The sequence below is a fragment of the Peromyscus eremicus genome, unplaced genomic scaffold (assembly GCF_949786415.1).
Source record: "Peromyscus eremicus unplaced genomic scaffold, PerEre_H2_v1 PerEre#2#chrX_unloc_4, whole genome shotgun sequence".
NCBI classification, from domain to species: Eukaryota; Metazoa; Chordata; class Mammalia; order Rodentia; family Cricetidae; genus Peromyscus; species Peromyscus eremicus.
The window spans coordinates 1,460,840-1,480,613 of NW_026734291.1; the positions used below are offsets into that span (position 1 = coordinate 1,460,840).

At 39.7% G+C, this 19,774-nt stretch overlaps 1 long non-coding RNA gene across 1 annotated transcript; it reads left to right on the forward strand.

The window, feature by feature from the left end:
- The first annotated feature begins 8,122 nt into the window (after positions 1 to 8,122).
- LOC131901148 (uncharacterized) lies at positions 8,123 to 17,531 on the forward strand. The gene is made up of 5 exons (XR_009376391.1): positions 8,123 to 8,312; positions 8,415 to 8,571; positions 9,460 to 9,652; positions 14,102 to 14,161; positions 17,337 to 17,531. It is a non-coding gene; the product is annotated as an uncharacterized LOC131901148 (long non-coding RNA).
- Positions 17,532 to 19,774: the final 2,243 nt, after the last annotated feature.

The following is a 19,774-nucleotide window of genomic DNA, read 5'->3' on the forward strand; positions in this document are numbered from 1 at the left end:
TATGCAGAAAAAGTGGTCCTACATATTGAAACTGCAGAATTTATCCCTGATGAGTCAGAATTAAATTTGTTATTCATTTACAAGACATAATCAGAAACAGGAAGTATCCCTTATATATAACTCACATCCAATACCATATGAGTCCGTCAGGCCCTTTAGAACAAGAAAATGAGGAGATTGATCAACTATTGATAAGAAATGTACAGGAGGCCTCAGAGTTTCATAAAAAAACATGTCAATAGTGAGGTTTTAAAAAAGGATTTTTCCATAACCTGGAAACAAGCTAAGGAAATTATATGGAAATATCCTACTTGTTCATTTTACAATCAGACTCCACTACCCAAAGGATGTAACTGAAAGGGCACTCAGAGGAATGAAATCTGGTAGATGGATGCATTTCATTTTGTAGAATTTGGAAAATTGAAACATGTGCACCACACCATTGATACCTAGTCAGGATTTCCATGAGCAACTGCTCTGAGTTTCAAAAAGGTTGATTCTGTAATCCAGAAATTGCTAGAAGTTATGGCCATCATGAGTACACCTATATGTGTTAAACCTAACATTATCTAGCCTATGTCTCTGGTAAAATAAAACAGTTTTTTGCTTATTACAATATAAAACATATTACAGGTATACCACACAATGCTACAGGAGAAACAGTCAGAGAAACATCAAATTGAACTCTAAAGGGTATGCTAAATAAACAAAAAGGAGCAACAAAAATCCCCCAGAAATAGATTACATAATGCTTTATTAACTTTATATTTTCTCAATGATAATGAGAAAGGAACAATAGCTGCGGAGAGACAGTGGATAATAGAAAAAAAAACAAACTACAGAGTTAAATCAGCCTGAATATTTTAAGGATGTGCTGACCTCAGAATGGAAACCAGGATATATGTTACGTTGGGGATGAGGTTTTGCTTTTTTTTCTGTCAGAAAAGGTAAGCTATAAATACCATCAAAATTGATAAAGGCCCAGGTGGTGGTGGCGGTGCATGCCTTTAATCCCAGCACTGGGGAGGTAGAGCCAGGCTGATCTTTGTGAGTTCAAGGCCAGCCAGGTCTACAGAGCAAGATCTAGGTAAGGCACAAAGCTACACAGAGAAACCCTATCTCGAAAAAAAAAAAAATTATGGGCTTGGGGATTTAGCTCAGTGGTAGAGTGCTTGCCTAGCATGCACAAGGCCCTGGGTTTGATCCTCAGCTCCAGAAAAAAAAATTGATAAAAGTTCGATTTGAACAAGACAGACCTCTTAATTAGAAGAGGTGATAGTTCCTCAACCAGCATGAACATCTAATTTAAAGTAAGTTGGCCTATTGGTATTACATCACACGTAAAATACATAAGTCTTCCTAAACGTTTGTTTTTGTTCTTCTCTACAAACACTTATCACAAATGGTGTTTATGTAGTCCCAGATCAATTAAAAATTAAAGCTGGCTTTGGAGTTGGATAATGACTCTCTCCTTCTTTAAAGCCAAGCATGTTATTAAAAAGAAAATGCATAATCTCTGTATCATGTCAGAAGAATCAACTGATATGGGGCAGAAGAAAGCCAAAATTAAGGGACGATTCTATTGCCACTGTTCTCATAATACTTTGATGCTATTTTGATTTTTTAAACTTTCCTGAAAGTATGAATTTTATATCAAAATTTATATATATATTTGTAACTCAACATAAATCCAGTTACTCTGATCCTGATAGAAGAGAAAGTAGGAAGTATTCTTGAATGCATTGGCATAGGAGATCACTTCCTAAATATAACACCAGTATCACAGTCACTGAGAGAAACAATCAATCAATGGGACCTCTTATACCAGAGAAGCTTTTGTAGAGAAAAGGACTCGGTCAACAAGACAAAGTGACAGCCTACAGAATGGGAAAAGATCTTCACCAACCCCACATCTGACAGAGGGCTGATATCCAGAATATATAAAGAACTCAAGAAATTCAACATCAAAATATCCAACAGTCTAATTAAGAAATGGGCTATAGAGCTAAACAGAGAATTCTCAACAGAGGAAGCTCAAATGGCTGAAAGACATTTAAGGAATTGCTCAACCTCCCTAATCAGCAGGGAAATGCAAATCAAAAGGACTGTGAGATACCACCTTACACACATCAGAATGGCTAAGATCAAAAACACTGGAGAGGATGTGGAGCAAGGGAAACACTCCTACATTCTTGGTGGAAATGCAAGCTTGTACTTTTCCACTTTGGAAATGAATATGGCAATTTCTTAGAAAATTGGGAATCCATCACCCTCTAACACAGCTATACCACTCTTGGGCATATACCCAAAGAATGCTCAATCATACCACAAGGGCACGTGCTCAGCTATGTTCATAGCAGTATTATTTGTAATAGCCAGAACCTGGAAACAACCTAGATGCCCTTCAACTGAAGAATGGATAAATAAAATGTGGTACATATACACAATGGAGTACTACTCAACAGAGGAAAACAATGACATCATGAGGTTTGCAGGCAAATGGATGGATTTATCAAAAAAATCATCCTGAGTGAGGTAACCCATACTCAGAAAGACAAACATGGTATGTACTCACTCATAGAAGCATAACAGATGTAAAATGAAGAATGACTAGAGTGCTACTCACAACTCCAGGGAGGCTACCTAGAAAACAGGACCCTAAGAAAAACACAGGGATCACCCAACAACAGAGAAATGAATGAGGTCTACATGAGCAAAGTAGACATGAGGGGAGTTAATGAACTGCAAGTGTCAGGGGAAAGAAAGCTTAGGGAAGCAGGAGGTCCCAGCTGCATCAGGAACAGAGAGGGAGAACAAGGAAAAAGAGACCAAGATAAATGAAGACCCCATGAGAATAGAAAGAAGAAAAGTGCTAGAGAAGTCCCCAGAAAACAACAAAGATACCTCCACAATAGTCTACTGGCAATGGTCAAGAGAAAGCCCGAACTGACCTTCTCTGGTGATCAGATGGCTAAACACCCTAACTGTCGTGCTAGAACTCTCCTCCAATGACTGATGGAAGTGGATTCAGAGATCCACGGCCAGACCCCAGGTGGAGCTCCAGGAGTCCAATCAGCAAGAGAGAAGAGGGATTGTATGAGCAAGAGATATTGAGACCATCATTGGAAAAAGCACAGGGACAAATAGCCAAACTAGGGGAAAGACATGAACTATGAACCAATAGCTGAGGAGCCCCCAACTGGATCTGGCCCTCTGGATAAGTGAGACAGTTGATTAGCTTGAACTATTTAGGAGGCCCCCAGGCAGTGGGACCAGAACCTGTCCTTAGTGCATGAGCTGGTTTTTTTGGAGCCCAGAGCCTATGCTTGGACTCTTTGCTCAGCCTGGGTGAAGGGAGGAGGGGACTGGACCTGCCTCCACTGAATCTACCAGGCTGAGCTGAATCCTCAGGGGAGTCCTTGCACTGGAGCAGATGGGAATGGGGGGTGGATTGGGGGGAGAGCGAGGGGGGGGGGCCCATAGTAGGGAGGAGAGGGGAATACATGGCTGATACGTAAAACTAAATTAATTATAAAATTAAAGAAAATGAAGTGCTTCTTCCATCAAAGTGCTAAAAGAAAAAAATCAGTTTTTGCAAGCTTTGCTGACTCTGATGTCTGCCCCCAGCATGTAACAGGATCCTCTTAAATTCTGATTTTCTTTCAGTGGAAAAACTTTTACAACTCCCAAACATATTCTGTTACAGCAGTTTATTTTAAATTTTTTCTCCCATTTAAATTGGGGCAGTTCACTTCCACACAAACAAACAAATGTTCCAAATAAGAATAGCAAGACAGAGAACAAAATATTAATAGCTGGATTCAATACATACTACATGAGTTATAGTAAGTCACCAAAATCATTTATGTGCTTTTATTAAAATACAACAATGGGCACAGGTAGCATTTACTTGTTATTAGATTAGCCAGATAAGGATTAGAATTCTGATATTTGAACAGGCAAACACAACTCTATATTTAGGATTAAACATGTTGATTTCTACCTTCCCTCTCCATCTTCTTTACTTTTAGCATCTGAAAGTGGCTAATCAATAAAGAATAGCTAGCTGGTGAGTCTTTCCAAATGTCAAAGGACAGGAGCCACGCATGATATTTGGTAATGATCATGAAAAGAAGTGTTATTTTTTTTCAACCAAGTGAAGTGATTCTCTGCTCTAAAGTATCATTTTCAGCATTTTTGTAAGTTTAATATCTGATTCCTTTGTTCCTAGAAAGAGATGTTCTCCAGAAATACATATGCAACTTAGGTCATATAAATGCTAGCTTGTAACCCCACACACAAAAAGAAACATGAAAAAAAAACAAAGTCCCACTTATGAAGGAAGTGATTTTATAAGTCATGCCTTGTGAAGGCACCCATCTCCATGGTGTATCCCAACCCATCTTTCTCTAGGTAGAAGAAACTGGCATGCAGAGAGACTATACTGCCAAAGACCTAACCAAGGATTTCCTGGGTGTGCCTGCTGTCCTGCCCTTGTTTTGCACTCTGTTCCTCAGATCTGCATTCTAAAGCTTTACCTGTGGCTATTTCAGAACTTATTCTCCTTGGATAACCTTTCATGTAGCTGAAAAGGGCCTGTGTCATGTCCTAGGAGGAGAAGGACAAAAATCAAAGTGACTTTCCACATCTGATATGGTCTATTTACTTTCAAAGGAAGAAATTTGTCAAAGATCTGTTTACAGAGACCTTGTTGAAGAGGCACAGAAGTTAGAGTGATACCGACAAGTTTTTACAGGGATATACATACATCAGCCCTGGAGTGAATCTCCAACATAAGGTAACTAGTGGACACATTGCCAGTCATTACTTACACCCCCACTTACCTGGAATTTATGGTGCTACATTGCTCTCAGCTTTAAGGAGCCTCTTCTGACCTTCAGGAAGTACATAGCATAAGATTGAAATTTATTGCCAAGGCAGTGAATTCAGACCCAGTTCCCCATATCTGAAAATTCTAATGGTCAGGAAATTCAAGGAAAAATACATTCATTTAAATGAAGTTTGTATATAAACCATTAGAAGAATTAAGCATGGTACTTGTTATGGCAAGACAATTTCAGGGGACACTTATTGACAGGGTGAAGTGGTTTGTGAGTCTTTGGGTGTCTCCGGGTCTTTGTAAAACTGTAACAGGAAAACACAGGTTGGGTTCAGGAGGAAGTAGGATCTCTTCTTCTGAGACAGATAAGGTGCTGTTGAGCATTTCATGAAACACACATCTCACTGACTTGTAAAAAATCCTCTGTCATATAGTGCTTTCTTAATATCTTTATTGCACTGAATTATCAGGCACAGCAATTTAGAATGGGAAAAATTGATCATAGCCCACAATTCCAAGTAATAGTACCAGTTTTAAAAAATCAGGATAGGAACTCAGCTGATCATATCACATCCACAGCCAAGAGCAGTGATAAACAAATGTACTCATGCTACCTGTTTGCTTATGCTTATGCTCTAGCTTCTTCATACTTACACAATACAGGTTGCAGACAATGAAATGATTCTGCCCATTTTAGGGAGTCTTATCTCAATTAACAATTAATAGAATCCCACAGAGACAAGTTCAAAGAAAAATCTGATCTATATAATTCCTCATTGAGGGTCCCTCTTCCCAGGTGACTAGTTTGATTCAGTCTGATAATAAAAACTAAGAATCACACCATCCCAGCATCCCTGCCAGGATTTTAGGAGATTTCTGCCTGCATTCAGAGCTGTGGTCCTCAACCTGTGTGAGTCACCACCCCATTGGGGGTTGCATATCAGATATACTGCACATCAAATATTTGAATTACAATTCATAACAGTAGCAAAATTAGGGCTGGAGAGATGGCTCAGAGGTTAAAAGCACTGCTTGCTCTTCCAAAGATCCTGAGTTCAATTCCCAGCAACCACATGGTGGCTCACAACCATCTGTAATGAGATCTGGTGCCCTCTTCTGGCCTGCAGGGATATGTGTATACAGAATACTATGTACATAATAAATAAATAAAACTTTAAAAAAACAGTAGCAAAATTAAAGTTAAGAAACTATGAAACAGTTATGTTTAGGGCTCACCATAATGCGAGGAACAACTGTTCATGCTATTTAAAGATTTAAAGAGTCAGAGAATTGGAAAAAAAATAACCATTGATCTAGAGTGTCCAGTGGAACCCAAGTGTCTATGTTGCTAACTATGAATGTGCTTGCAAAGGATTTTCCTGAATATCCTTTGCTCTAAGGGAAACTCATGTTCTGTGTGGAAGACTCCAGCTATCTGGCCATCTTTACTACCCAGTAATAGCAGACCACTTTGAGCTACTGAACAGAGAGTACAACACCCACTACAAACATGCTGATGACACAGATTTTAGTCATATTGGGCTCCATAACCATATCACGCTCCTATCGGTACTTGTTCCTAGACTGTATCAGCCTCTTCCTCTAGCATAACTCTGCCTAGCTGTTTCCTGTAGACTCTTTACCAGGAAGTTGTTCAACAAGTGTCTTTCTCAGTCAGCATTAAGTCTATAATGTCTTGTGGCTAAGGAGATAAGGAGATGTAGGTACTTTTTTTTTATTTTACATCTTTTTTTTTATTGTTTTGTTTTTTTTTTTCATTTTTCATTATTAAGAAATTTTCTCCTCTCCCCACATATTGTCCACAGAGACTCCTTCCTCCCTCTACCCACCCCCATCCCTATCTCCCAAGCCACTGCACATCCCCATATCCCCCAAATTGAGATCTCCCATGGGCAGTCAGCAGAGTCCAGAACACTGAGCCTAGGCAGGTCCAACCCCCTCCACACTAAACCAAGGCTGTTCAAGGTGTCACACCACAGGCACTGGGTTCCAGAAGCCTGCCCATTGAGCACGGATAGATCCCTATCCCCTGTCTGGATGCCTCACAAACAGTTTGAAACAAACAACCATCTTCTGTATCCAGAGGACCTAGTCCAGTCTCATAGGGGCTCCACAGCCACCAGTCCACAGTTCATGGGTTTCTACTAGTGTGGCCAGTCACCTCAGTTGCATGAACTTATGATGAACTTTAGCATATATAAATTTCTATGATATTATTACCTTGTGTACATAAGATTTCAGTAGGAGATAAAGATTCAGGTCTACACAGGGAAAGAACTGAAGGATGTTCAATCAATCAGGGAGAGATCTCTGGCTTTGGATGAAGGAGATGCTGAAGGGCTTCTCTTGTATCCCAGGAGAGGCTCCTGCAAAGGACAACTTGACATCTAGTGTAAGGAAAGCTCTTAGCAATATCAGTTCCCATGACATCTGCAGCTCATCTCTAGACATTCTAATGTATCCTGGAGAGCCCTGGCATCCTCTGTGATGTCACTATGTTGTGGCAACACCCACTGTCCTTGGGAAGTTTATTCAGTGCCTTCACCATTTACTGATGAACATGATGGCATACTGAAGAGTCTAATTCAGAAAGAGAATGGAGAGGTTAGAGAAACCAGAGAGTGACTGAAGAATGCTGACCTTCAGCCTCAATGCAAAACGTCAAGAAAGAAATGGTCAAGAGAATCATGTAATGAGTTCTGTGCAAGAAAAGGGAATCTTCCTGGAGGAAGTGGGCTTGTGCTGAATCTTCCAGTAATGGGGAACAGAAAGCTGGAGTCTCTGGGAACCAACAGAACTTCCTTGCTTGTCATGTCTCTTGAAATTCAAGGATTCCAGTATATTAATTGTTCTGGCTCAGAAGTCAGGAACTGGTAAGGCCAATGCTTTATGCTGGGAACTTTTGGCTTTCATTCCTTTGGTAGATAGGCATTGATGTGTGAACATGAGACCAACATTAAAGTGGGAGGGATTAATGTGGTGTGCCCATTTCAAGGCAGGACATCACTCTACTTCAACCTCAGTGGCTAACTTTAGTTAAATCCCAGCTGCTCTGTGTTCCTCAGTTGTCAGTGAGGAGAATTGTTGAGTCTGGTGACCATGTTCTGCCCTTATATGTCTTCTCCATCAATAGTTATATGGTTAGAGTGACCTGTAAAGATATTTGGGGAACCTCTAAATGACTGGGGTGATTGTGAACTATGGCAATTTTTTCCTGACTTGTTAACCCACAGGCTTGTGGACTCTGCAGCCAAGTTCTATTCTGAGTCTGCAGCTGTGAATGAGCTTGAAGAGGCTATCTCCTTGGTTACTTGAAGCATGTGCTAAGAGGGCAGAGAAAACCAGATAGCTGGGATAACCACTTCCCTTCAAATAGAGGAGACAGCCGAGTTCCCCAGAGGAGGCATCTGAAGCACAAGACAAAATAATTTGCGGTGTCACCGAGTCACTGGTAAACAAGCTTTCTCAAACATTTGATTAGGACTCAGGGTGGTCTGTCCATTTTCTTTGCCTAGTGATACTGCAAGTTAATTTATGTTCATCTACCCACAAGGAGCACCAGAGAGCCACCATCCCACCAAACCTTCCTCACCAAGATGCAGGTGAAGCAGAAGGTGCAGACTGACCACTCAGCTACAAGAAATGACCATTGAAAGAAAGTAACAGTGAGATCGCCTGATCTTTATCACAGAAGAGAGCATGAAGAATAGGTATTCATTCTTTCAAACGCTGTGGTTTCAATCTCAGGTCCACTCTGTCATCATTACTTCATTTTATATAAGGTCTGTGTTTCTGGTAGGCTGCATCTTCAGGGTATGCCTTCAGGGTAGGCCAAAATCATGTCTCTGAACTCCTCCCAAAGGCAGAACCTCAAATGTGGACAGGAATGATATGAGGACAAAGACTCTTCTGCTTCCTCTAAAAAGAAACAAAAACAGAGCCTGTGGCATGAGTCATAGTACTCACAGACTGAGGCAGTAGTATGAATTCCCAGCATGACTTTGAAGAGATTCTATCAAGTGCTGTCTAGTGTGAGATGTTAGTTGCTGTGAGTTTGAGTTAATTTTTTTGTTACTTGCTTTAAAAGGCCTTTTGCGTTTGATTCTCCAAGCAGCAGTTGGAGAGGCCTGGTCACACATCTAAATGTGTCCATACAGGGACTCAGACTGATCCCTGCTCCTTTTGTTCCCTCTGAGAGAACACACCTGCATGCATTTGTTCAGCATCCAATTGATGGAGTTCTCCCACTTTCACTCAGTCTCTCTTTCTCTGTCTCTCTAAGTATCTCTTTCTCTGTTTCTCTGTCTCTCACATACATGTGTTTATGTTGTGTATTTTTCTATGTGTTTGTGCATGTATCTCCCTCTAGTCCCTGCAGTCAGGGATCTGTGGTTGGGCATGTGCAGTTCCCTATCTCACAGTTTCCAGGTGATATCTTGGTGAAAATTGGGAGTACCAATTTGAGTATTATAGTTCAGCCAGTGTACTTACTTTGGTGACACATAGATATTTCCTTGGAGGTGTTTATAAATCTGTCATAATGTTGCGTCCCATCCTCAAAACTCTTCATGATGTTATTTTGGTCTCCATTGTGACAGGTCCCATCATAGAGAATTTGTTTTTGAAGACAGGAGAAACATCTTCACAGACTCTGGAGGGTACACACCTGTGGAGTAGACATCAGGGAAATTCTTAGACAGCTATTTCGGCAAGCCTCCTGAGAGAGCTCATGCAACTCCACCTCCCATCATCTACACAGCCTGCCTCTACTGACATAGGGTCAGCATAGGTGTAAGTAAATTGTTTTCAAATCTGTGGGTTGGTCCTTGGTTTGGGTACCAACAATATAAGTAAATTTGTTGCAACAACTCTGTGGAAAGGTGTCCTGACTACCTGGGGAGTCAGGCAACACCTTGATCTGCTTAGGACAGCTCTGATGGCTGGAAATGCAAGGAGACAGTTTAGCCCTGGTGGACAAGGTATCCCACATACCTTGAACTGCTCATAACAGCAGCTCTGCCCTGAAGGTGTTCTGGACACCTGAAGTTGTTTAGCACAGCTCTGATGGCTGAAACTGCAAGGGACAATTAGCCCTGGAGGGTGAGAAATTCTGGACACCTCAAGCTGCTCACAACAGCTCTGCCCTGAAGGTGTCCCAGAGACCTGGAGCTGTTGTGCACAGTTCTTACAGCTGGAACTGCAAAGAAGCAACCCAAAACTGGATGGGACAATTTTCTGACTTCTTGGGAAATTCAGGCCTGGAACTGATGGGGGATGATCTCCCTGCAGGATACAAAAATCCTGCTCTTCTCATGGAGAGCTGCTACAGCTGAGCTTTGCTCAGTCCCCTCGTAGGAGGCTTCCTAGCAGAGCTCTGCTTCTCTTGCCTATGTTGTGGCTTTCTTTTGCTTCACTCTGCAAAAAGGGAAAAACCCCTGCAGAAATGTAGCAATGTACTCTGGCTCTGGAGAAAAGTGTTACTTTTTAGCTCTTTATGGCTCTGTCCACTGAGGGACGTCTCAGCAAAGTTCTTCTGTTCAGCTCCTCCTTGCTCTGCTCTTTCAGCTCCCTCTTGCTCTGTCCACTGGGGGACATCTCAACAAGGATCTTCTCTATGCCAGTGAATGAAGATCATCACACCCAAAATTCTTTTGAGAAAGGTATTTATTTGAGAAAGAGGAGTCCATGAGAGTAGCTGCCTCTACCAGGATGGACAGAACAGCCTTTTTTTTTAAACTGACCAGGCAAGGCAGTTTATACTGGATGTTTTGGAGGTGCAGTCAACCTTGGATTGACTTGGGGCCCAGAGTTCTACTCTTCTGCTCTGTGATTGATTGATTTCACAAGTCAGTTGGGCAGGGGCAGAGACGGCTCTGATCTGACTGAGCCAAACAGTGTATTTCTTTCTGCCCTGATCTGAGTCTTTCCTCCCTAGTTCTGGGCTCCAGGGTCAGGGTGGGTTTCTTTAGCCAGCCCCTTGTCCCTACAATAGCAAGTTTAATAAATACCAGAAGTTCCCAGCACTTAGGAGACAGGATGTGGCATCCCATGACATCCAGTAGTCTAGAACACACCCTGAATTCCTGTGATACTTGAGGACTATGTTCATGGAGTTCATTACTTCTAGGTCCAGGTCCTACTATCAGCCAAATCCTTTCTATGAAAAGCTCAAGATGGGGCATGAGCAGGTCATGTCACACATGCAGAGCTTAAAGAATGAGATCACCAAGGCCTCAGAGAAATTAAATGATCTGGCTGAGGAGTCAGTCTTCCATTGTTAAGTGCCTGTAGTTCAGGGGACCACAACATTGTGCAATGGCCATATCTGGCTTTCCTTGTTGCTGTACTGCAGAGTCTGAAGCTCTGGCTCCAGCCTTTCTGGCACTTAGCAAGCTTCCTTAGCAAGTAGTGCTTTGTCTTACGCTTCTTGTTCTCAGCATTGCCAATAGTGAAAGAGACTTTTAGCTACTCCCAACACCATATTGTCATCCTTAATAGCCTCCAGAACTACTATTTTTAACCTTCCTAATGGCATGACCATTGAAGTACAACTCCTCATGTTTTGACATTTCACCATAAAATTATTTTTCTTGCTATGTCATAACTGTAATCACTACTGTGATCAATCATAATGTAAATATCTGTTATGCAGAGTATCTGAGATGCCTCCACTTTGAAGGAGTAATTCCATCACCAAATGAGTCACGACGCTTAGAAGTCCAGTTTGCAACACGAGATGGATATCATGTATGGTTTTGTGCAGGGGTCTATTGCCATAGGATTGCTACACCACTTGTGTCTCCTACCCTCACTTCGATGGGATTTGTTCTCTACTTGCTGATGTTTCCCCATTTCCATGGTCAGAGAAGGGCAAATGGGGAATCTGTTTTCTTACTATAGGTTCTTGGATTTTTTTTGTTGTTGGAGTTTTCAGAAATAGTATGATTCTTTCTGGAATTCCTTTTCTTCTACCATTGGCCAAGAGGAAAATGTCAGAGACCCCTAGACACAGAAAGAAGAGCAGGTAAGAACAAGCAGCTGGGTCAAGGTTAAGTCCAGCAGCATTTCCTCCTGTAACATTAGTCTGTTTAACATTCAACCCACTTGTGTTTACTGCATCACTTTACTCATACACATCACACACACACACACACACACACACACACACACACACACACACACATTCAACCCCTTCACCACTTTCATGACAGTCAACTGTTTATTTTTTTGCCCATGCCCCAGTAGTTCTGGGAAGTGAGTTTTTTGTGAGAATCATTTGGCAATCCCTGCTTCTCTGCCTGAAGCTGAAGTCCAATGATGGAGATGCATCAGTCATACATCACACACCTTCATGTCATTATGAGGAGAGAGGTACTATGAACAACCTTGAGGGAGTAAGATCAAAGTCTAGCACCATTTGCTTTTTGCACATTTGCTTTTCAGGGTTTATGTACGATCACAGTGGGGATAGCAGCTTGCAAGTAGGAAAGCTCCCTGCAAAGGTCAAGTGAGTCATTCTCTTTGTCTCCTCATTGGGTGGCATGTGGCCTTCTTCCTCCCATTCTCTGCATGCCAATATGGTCTCTTCACTTTGACAAGCTGTTGGTTCACACTTATCGAGACCTCAGTGGGAGTTGGGCAAAAGAGTTTACTGTGTGTTCTGTTCTCTTTTCTTTTGTCCTCTCCCATAGTAGTTGACCAACTTCCCTAGCTGATACTCTCCAAAGTGTTGGAACCACAGTGTCAATAAAACTAGGGAAAGACGTAATGTATTGTCACTTTTGAACGTGATGCCCATGTTATAGCTGAGCGATTGTACTACTCTCCATGTCAGTATGTAGCTGTGCCATGCTGAGAGGTCTTAATCTCTGCCCCTGACCCAGAATCAGTGATTTTTGTTTTTGAAGCTTCTGGATCCTGTCCCAGCTAATAGTGAGGTTCCGTAATCCTTCCATTTGTATGTTCTCTTAACTTGAAGTGGTGTCATTCTTACTAGAGGAGTGTGTCATACATGGTGATCCTTTTATAGAACTGAGTGTTTCATTCGCTCTTTTGTATGGTTTGTTCAGGTTTGATTTTATTAGTATTGGCTCAGTATTCTCTTGTACAGTATGAGTTAAGATTCAGAACTAATTTACATGAGTTCGGATCTTTGTTGTTTCTTGCTGACTAATGACATGTCATTTTTATGTTTTCAACACATAGTTATTTGTGTATGAACTCACAGACATAGCATTCACTCAGCTGTGCACACAATGTAACTCACATGTGGATGGTGGATGGGAATAGTTTACTAGAGTTTAATGCCTTTGCTATACCATGTTCCCAGGAGTTGAATTCAGACTTGTTGGCATGTACCTTTACTTCCTGAACCATCTATTGGTCCCTAAAATTTTAAATGTTTACCTTTATACCAACACATTCAACTTCCCTCTTGAATCAACTTTTTTTTTGTAGAATCCAATGCTCTGTTATTTTTATACATTTCAAGAATATTATGCTCTATTCCTACCACCATTTGTGTCTAAGAATTTTGGAATCTATTCCCAATTTTTTTAGCATCTCACTGATTGTTCAGTGTTTTATTTTCTAGCCTCCATGTGTTTATATATTGTCTATAGTTTATTTTTGTTTTATTTTGTATTTTTTATACTGTGATCTTATAAAAATAAAAGGTATTTCAATTACCCTGTTTTTGAGAAGCTTTGTTTGACATTAAACTGTTTTGAAAAGTAATTGCTCAGGCTGCTGATAAAAATTAATTCTGCTACTGTTCCATGGACAGTTCTGTAAATGTTAAATCAGTCCATTTATTTGTATATTGGTTGTTCATTGCTTGGCTTTTGTTTTGATAACTGATATAATCATGTATTAAAATCACCCAAAATGATGTTGAGTTCTATCTGTTATCTCATAGGATGTTATTGTTACTAGGATGTTATTAGGATGTTATTGAAACTAGGATGTTATTGTTACTTATTGAGTAACAATCTTGAGTTACTTATTGAGTATAATCATGTATTAAAATCACCCAAATGATGTTGAGTTCTATCTGTTATCTCACAGGATGTTATTGTTACTAGGATGTTAATAGGATGTTATTGAAACTAGGATGTTATTGTTACTTATTGAGAAGTCTCAGTCTCTGGCTCTAGGCCAATGTTGATAATATTTATTCTGATGCTTCTGGACCCTCTTACTGCTAATAATGGGGTTACATTAATTTCTCAATATTTATAGTTACTGTAAATTGTGGAGGTGCCATGATCACTAGAAGAGTGACTCTGGTCTTGGAATCAAGTGAGTAAACCTATGTTCATTCTATGGAAATTCTATGCTGAAACCAAATTGTCTTAGTAATACACTTAGGTTTTTTTTCTTTTCCTTTCACTTGGGAGATTGTAATGGAGTCTGCATTTTCCAGGACATCCAAGGTGATTTAAGATCTGTGGACCTGGTGGACAGTGTACATTCCCAATGCATGCAGGGCTCTTTAATTCTTGACCAAACAGAAAGAGAAAAACAGTCTTACAGTTATAATAGTTGTTGTATTTAGCAGGAAAACAAAAATCATCACTCCAGGAGTCTACACAGGGTGCTTAGGTAAGAAGAGAAGTAACCTGGGCTTTTTTTCTTCACACTTGATAGAAAACAGAGATACAAATTCTACAGAGCCACACTCAGTGTCCCTAGCTGCTCTTTGGTTCTTTAAAATAAACCATTCCACATTTCCAGAGAACCCAACATATCCAGGTTGTTCTCTCTTACCATGAAGTTGAAGTAATACTGGTATTCCTCCTAGTGTTTGTTTTTGTTTTGGCCACTGAGATTATAATAGGATTATGTTATTTCCCCTAGATTTGTGGACTCACAAACATCCCATTTATGTTTTATGTTCTATCCATTTGATAAAATTTTAACAATATGAGTACCCAAACAGGTGCTAAATAATCCAACAATTGCTCTGCCAGTTTGCATGAGAGAAAACCCAAGAGGCCGGAAACCTACATAACAATCTAGCAGAAACTCAACGGATGTTGGGCATGGGAGAAATTGTCTTCCTAATGGAATAGGACAATATGTTACTTGATATAGTTTTTTTTTTTAGGTTGCATTATACTATATTAAAATCCCCATCCTATGTGTAAACAATAACACATATATTCCTTTGTTTACACATTCAGGGCTTCTTTTTTCAATAATTTTTTTTTTTACAAAATCTAAATCATTTATAAACACATACATTTCTAATATAAATATTATCTTCTCAGTTATCTGTTCTAGCTTCCTTTCCTTTCCCTTCCTTGATTCTTCTTTCCTACCTACTTTGCCTCATCCACTTTTCATCCTTTATCTATTATTATTACTCACTATACTCATATTCATTTTATTTTCCTTTTCATAATTTTTTCTTTTTACTTTAGTTCCTTCTTCCTCCCTTCATTCATTCATTTTTCCTTCTCTCTTTTATTCCTTTCTTTCATTTTTCTTCTATGAAATGTCCTTCTTTACAAGAGCTGAAGATTTTGTTCACAGACCAACCTCATGTCAGAAAAAATTACTACAAGTGAACCTCATACACATTTTTAATAGAAGATGGTGGAAAAATTGTAGCTGGCTTTGCTTGCAGGAATCTGGTTTTGCTAGTGGATTTGGAGTATCAATGAGCAGAAAGCAGTGTCTTTTCTCTAGGTGAACATTATTAGGAGACGTCTATGCTATAATGGAATGTTGTTTCAAACTAGTGAAATAAGAAGAGCTTCTTTTGTCCACTTTCCATTGCCTTTGTGGCTTACCAGCAAAGATGCACCTTGAAATGATTGATTCTTTTTAACTTTGATGGCATTATACACCAACATGCTAAAAATCCCACACAAGTCTTTCAGGGTCAGAATTTAAAAAGTCTTCCATCCAAGCTCTTCCATACATAGAGATACTGTCTATTAAAATATTTTATGTTCACAGGTGCAATAATGGGGAGCTTAAGGCCTACATATAATCTAAGATTGGTTTGAACTCAGAGAGCCTATGAAATGGCAAAGAAGAAAACATTCTATATACTCTAGAGATGAAGCCAATCTTCAAAAGATTCAGTAGACACCAGATTGATTCTTGTATGTAGTAGGTATAGGATGCCATATCTACTGTTAGCATTATCCAAGTTTAAAATAGGAACAAAACTGGGGTTTTTGGTGGCAGCCACATAAAACCACATTGTTCAAAAGTAGATGAAGTTACAGCAGGTTATAGTCCAGTGATGAGAAGAGACATATCTACCATTCTCAGGTTTATTATTTATTATTTTGAGAAGAGGTAAAACTGTTGGCTCAAAATGTCAAAATCAGATTCTTAGAGATTTGAATAACATAACAAGCTGCTTTTTATACCTTACTGCTTGCTCTCATGAATAAAGAAGATTTGACAGCAACAAAAGGGATTCTTAGACCTAGTTTGGTAAATAGGGAGGATCTCATGTCTTCAGTCATGATGTAAAGCAAAGGATAACCAGACAACAACCCACGGCTCCAGAGAAGCAAGCTAACAAGGAAAATTCTAACAGAGACACATAGATATTCCTTCAAGGAAAAAATAGATGAGATCTACATGAGCAAACTAGTAGTGAGAGAGGTAATGGAGGGCAAAAAATGGGGAATGAGAACACAGGGGAATGGAATGGTCAAGCTGGAAAGGGACAGAGTGGGAGAGCGAGGAAATAGATACTATGATAAATGAAGACATCATGGGAATATGGAGAAACAGGGTGCTAGGAAATTTCTCAGGAATCCACAAGGACGACCCCAACTTAGAGTACTGGCAATAGTAGAGAGGGTGCCTGAGCTGGCCTACTCAGTGATTGGATGATTAAATACCCAGAACCTTCATCCAGTGGCTCATGGAAGCAGATGCACAGATCCACAGCCAGGTGCCAGGCCAAGTTCCAGGTATCCAATTGATCAGAGAGAAGAAGAATTCTATGAGCAAGGAGCATTGAGACCATGATGGAAAAAAGTACAGAGACAACTACCCAAACTAGTGAAAATGGATGAACTGTGGACCAAGAGCAGAGGAGACCCCATGGTACTGGACTAGGCACTCTGGATAGGTGAGACAGTTGTTTAGCTTGAATTGTTTATGGGGCCACCAGGCAGTGGCATCAGGACTTATCTCTAGTGCATTAGCCAGCTTTTTGGAGCCTAGTTCCTATGATGACACATTTTGTGAATCCATGGCGCAGGGAGGAGGGGCTTGGACCTGATTAAACTGAATATACCAGGTTCTGCTGACTCCCCTTGGGAGAACTTGCCTTGGTGGAGGTGGGAATGGGGTTGGGTTGGGTTGAAGGCTGGGAGGTGGGAGAAGGATGGACATGAGAATTTGTGGTTGGTATGTAAAATGAAGAGAAAATACCTTAATAAAAAGAAAAAAATCTTAGTGTCATTACATTATCTGACATCTCAGGATAATTCCCTTACAGGGCAATACTTCAATGTGAAGCACCGAAAGAATAACTGATGGGGAAAGGAAGATGCATGGAACTTCAAATTATATATACAGAAGGAAATAATCAAGCTATTATATAAGATACAAAATTGATTTCTCGTTATCCTACTTTATTACATTTCTACCAGACACATGAAACTATCTCTGAATACACACATTAAGTATTTAATGTTTTTTATATTCTTTTCTATTAAGCATTTCAAAATTAATATTGTTGTGTTGACAAAACAGTATACATTGGGCATAGATAATCTACTCTTGGACTTGTACTCTGGAGGTAGACACATGAGGATCATGAGTTCAAATGTATCCTTGAAGCATTACTGAAATCCATGCCAGGCTTAATATAAACAACAAAATCTCAAGGGAATTTGTGAAAACATGAAATCAAAACCAGACACCACAACCCACCACCCTTTTCACAGACACTCTTACTCAGAAAGTATGATCATACACTGCTTGATATTTAAATAAACAATAGACTAGTAGGATGATGGGTTTTCCATTATATTTATAACAGCAGAAAAATACATATCACTAAGTAAAAACACAATGGAAGATGAAAAAAAACCACAGAAGGAATATAAAGACCTCAAAGATTAACTTAACTAAATGAATTTGCCACACATATAGCACACTTTGGTATCTACCTCAAATGTTGCAAAATAGAAATGAAAATACATTGATCTCCCCCATCAGTCTTGACTAAACACAGTAACTAATTTATTTGTTTCAAGGCTAAGATGCAAAGAAAATGAAGTAAGATTTTTTTCTTTAAGTTGAAGACAATTGTGATAGATAAAATCTGTACCAAGTTGCTTATGTGAATAAATTTGTTCTCTTGTATGAGTTTTTCCCTATTTCCTGACTTTAACATGATATAAATAGGCTTTAAAATATTTTCATGGCTAGAGACATGGTTGGGCAGTTAAGGAAAGTTCATTCCCAGGAATAAGACTTGATTTTGACAACTTCCTTTAGTTCTTGCTACAAGAAGATCCAAGAGCCTAACGTTTTCAGAAACTAGCATGCAAATTCATGTACCCCCCAAAAAACATGTACTGACACTACATAATTAAAATTAAAACAACTCTTTAAAAAAACAATTTTTCATTGATGAAACTTTTTCATTTGTAAGCATGCATTGCTGTAACACAGGTATTGAGACATTGAAAGGTTTACAGGGATTTTCTTCACAGAAAGCAAGCATGTACACTTGAAGTCAAAGAAATCTCTTTCAGTTGGTGGTATATGTGAAGGTTTAGGAAATGCTGTTCTGCTGCAGAAATATGTCACTGAGGGTAGGATTTGATAATTTACATCCACTCATCATTTTCAGCTCCCACTCTCTGCTTCATGATGCAAGTTAAGGATGTGAGCTCTCAATTTAGCTGCCATGTCTGACACTTGATGCCATGACGCTTACATGTTGATCCTGGGGCCAAATAAAACTCATTATGAGTTGACATAGACATTACATAAAAAGAATAGAAAAGGAACTAATACAAATCCATAAAGTTTTACACCTTAATTAGTTATTTCATTTAATTAAAGAGGAGTTTAAAATTTAAAAATACTACATTATTATTTAAATTCATAGTGGAAGTGTTTAGCTCTGGAAGGAAAAGTTCCCTGAGTATCAAAAGTTAGGCTACACCTATAGTTGGGAGTGGAAGGTATCCTGAATATATACAATTGAGAGGAGAAAAATATCCTGGCTGTTTGGGTTTCAGGCAATATCTGAAGATGTGGAAGAAAGGTTTCCAGGATACCTACTGCTCTCAAAAAAAAAAAAACCTGTGAAAGGAAGCTGGATGACTAAAGCTGTGAGGAGATAGAAATACTGACTGTTAGAAAGTTAGGCTAGTCCTGAATGTTTGTGCCAGTGTGGGATGGTTTATTGAAGGATGTGGCAAACTTGCTCTTCTCCAAAAAAGAGCCATTACAGCTTAGCTGTGCTACACTCAGCTAAGAGAGATTTCTAACAAAGATGTCCTTTGATGCTCTGCTCCACTCCACTAAGAGAATTTCCAAGGAGAGGTGTCCATTATTTCTCTGTTCCACTCCACTAGTGAGTTTCCCAGCAGAGATGTCCTTTGCTTCTCTGCTTGACTCCATTAGGGAGATTCCCAGCAGAGACTCTGCTATGCTCTGTCAAAAGATCTTCACCCAAATCTAATTCAAGAGATTTATATAGGGGAGAGGAATCGAGAATAGTGGCTGCCTGTGTCAGTGTGATAAGGGCAAGCTGCCAGCTGAACAGACACAGGGCTTCTACGGGGCTTCAGAGTGGCAGAGATTTCCAGGGAAAAGATTTTGAGGATAGGTATTGGTTGGATTTCAAACTCAAGCTCAGAGACTGGGAGGCTTCCATGCACAATGATTGGTTGGTTTTGTGCTCAGGAATTGGTT